Source organism: Lolium perenne, chromosome 7 (assembly GCF_019359855.2).
Source record: "Lolium perenne isolate Kyuss_39 chromosome 7, Kyuss_2.0, whole genome shotgun sequence".
Classification (NCBI taxonomy): domain Eukaryota; kingdom Viridiplantae; phylum Streptophyta; class Magnoliopsida; order Poales; family Poaceae; genus Lolium; species Lolium perenne.
The window spans coordinates 74296729-74299399 of NC_067250.2; the positions used below are offsets into that span (position 1 = coordinate 74296729).

A 2671-nucleotide genomic window follows, 5' to 3' on the forward strand; every position below is an offset into this window, starting at 1 on the left:
GAAAACAAATAGCAACAATTATAATACAGTATTAGTGATAAAGTTTCAAGTCCACTGAATGAAGCTACATTCTAATCTGATACTCAGCTTAACAGGAAGAATACATATCTTATAGTTTCTCAAAGTGCATATATCTCCATGCATGCTTCTGAAGGTCACACAATTGTGGCTAAACAAAAGCATGGTCTCCAATCTGAACGACGCACAACAATTTTGGGACAGAAGTGCATCCTGGACTGAACTACATCAAACCAGATCTATTTGGTAGTTGCAGATAAACCTACGGGATAACCTACATAGCAAAGACTCTTTCAGGTGTAGCCATCAGAAAAGGAAATAACTGCTTTTCTTTACAAAAACAACTGAACTCTTAATGCCCGTCTGGTTTGCAGCAGAAGACATCCCCACTGTTCCAGAAAAGGCGCTTGCAGCAGGTTGCGATGTGGAGGGCAAGACTGTACGGCCTAGGGATGGGGCCATCGAGGAAGTGCCCGTCGAACACCTGCGACCAGGTACCGCTGCCCAGATCATATAGCGGCAGAGCTCCCCTTCCCACAATGCCACCACATATGTCATTGAGAATGGTTCCCCAAGATGGATGGCAGGTTCTTGGAGTTTACGGCCATGTTTGATCCGCCAATGAAGAGGGCTTGGTCACCGATGCTCGCCAGTGGCACGGCAGGGACTCCACGGATGAGGTCAGCAACCCGAAAAACCACAACCTGCGAGTATTCGTTGGCAGAGCCAACCAGAAGAAGCTCAGCATTGCACTCCACCAGTTCAGGATGACTCAGTTGCTCGACTGGAAATGTGGCGACCGTTTGTGGTGGTACTAGTGACCATGAGGAGGGGTTGGACTCTTTTGGAGGATCGATGCGCAGGACACGCCATGGATTGAGACCCTCTCCCCTATTCACCACATAGAGGCTGCCACCGAATGGCAGTGCTGAGAAAAAGTGTCCCATCGTCCAACTTGATGGAGTCCAGTGGCGGTCACCGCTGGATGCGTAGGCCACGCGGTCGAGGTTGCTGAGCGCGAGCATGATAGTAACAGTGCCACCCAGATTGACGGAGACAGCCGCGTAGACAAACCGTAGGTTCTGTATCTTGTCATATTCGCTCACGAAACACCCCAGCTTGGCCAGCTGAGGGAAGATGGAGAAAAGGGGCGGCAACAAGATGACGTCACCAGTGAAGGGGTGGAGGAGGCGGATGGCAGTACTCTCGTTGTGCTGCAGGAGGAGAAGGCCGTTGGGGCAGTCAAGCACAGAGTGGTTTCTGAAGCATGGGAGGCGGACACGAAGGAAGGTGCCAGTGGAGATGTTGAAGAAGCGGACATAGCCAAGTAGTGCAGGGTGGCCTGGGTATAGCCCACCGCCCTCTGGAAACATCATCCATTGGCGTGGGTGGAAGCACGGGTCAACCACACCTCGGCCACGAGGAGAAGGAGTTTCAGCACGCCACCGCAAGCACACAGCGCGGAACCGGACATAATCCAGCAGGTCACCGGCAAGAACCCGGCTGGCGATCAGGTCGAGCAGATCTGTGTGCAATGATGCCCAGGTGGATGAGGCCGAATCAGCGAGGCGGCGGGATAGGCGATTGCTGTTGCCACCACGGTACATAGAAACACCTTGCTCCATTTGGTGTGTCGCCATTTTCGCTTTCACATTCCTCATTTCCTGCAACGAAAAGAACACAGTGTGTCAGTGTGAGTTGAGTGAGGGAACGTGTTTGGTTAAATAGTCCAGATCGATACAGGAATAGAAGATCACAAAATGTTAGGCAAGCTAATATATCACCTCACGCCTTCTTGTAACTCCGAAGTGATCGATTAGTTACTACTTACTAGAGGAATTGTAGGGATGCGCCTTCACTTAAGTATTTGATCATTAGATCTGCCACACAACTTCCACATTTTAGGGGAACTGCTCTTCACAAATCACAAGATTCGTCCCAACAAAACTCATCGTTCACACAGACTGAACGAGGTTGTAATATTCGCTCAATGCTCTACGACTGATCTATTGTTAATTATTAATTCCCCAATGTGCACAACAAAAGCGAGACTTCATTAAAGAAAGCGACTTTATAATTGATTCCATTTTGCAGATTTGTTCGACAGTTCCTAAACTGCTGGATGCCTATGGGCCGCAAACAAGCCCTCGGTCAGTGGGGAATAACACGCTATGAATTCCAAATCTAGAGAAGAAGAATGGAACGGACTCAACGGAGGATCTCGCTTACTGCTCACCGGTGCGATAGTAACCGTCGGCCTCGGGTGATCGCCAGCTCGCCACCGGTTGGAAACCAATTCAGGGCTTATTCGCCGCCCGAGCGAGGGACGTGGGTCGTGGTTACCGCCGCCGTTGGTCTTCGCCCTCCGCGCCTGTGTGTCTCAGTGTCTGTGTGTGAGGGAGGCAGATTTCTTTCTTTGGGTGAGAGAGAGGGGCGGATCAGTTGAGGGTTAGGAGTTGGGCTGGGCCGACCACTGGAATGTATTCTGTTTGGGCCCTTAAAACTAAAATCACTGGCATTTTTTCCTTAGGGCAAAATGTTCGGGGCGTCCGCGTCCCATTTGTGTTGGTCCAATTGGTCGAAATCGACCGCGCGTCTGTGTTGGTCCAATTGGTCGATATCGACCGCGCGTCCGTTTGCATCGGGTGGCTCC

General features: G+C 50.8%; 1 pseudogene; it reads right to left on the reverse strand.

Moving 5' to 3' along the window:
* LOC127317049 (uncharacterized) lies at window positions 1-2443 on the reverse strand (annotated as a pseudogene).
* Window positions 2444-2671: the final 228 nt, after the last annotated feature.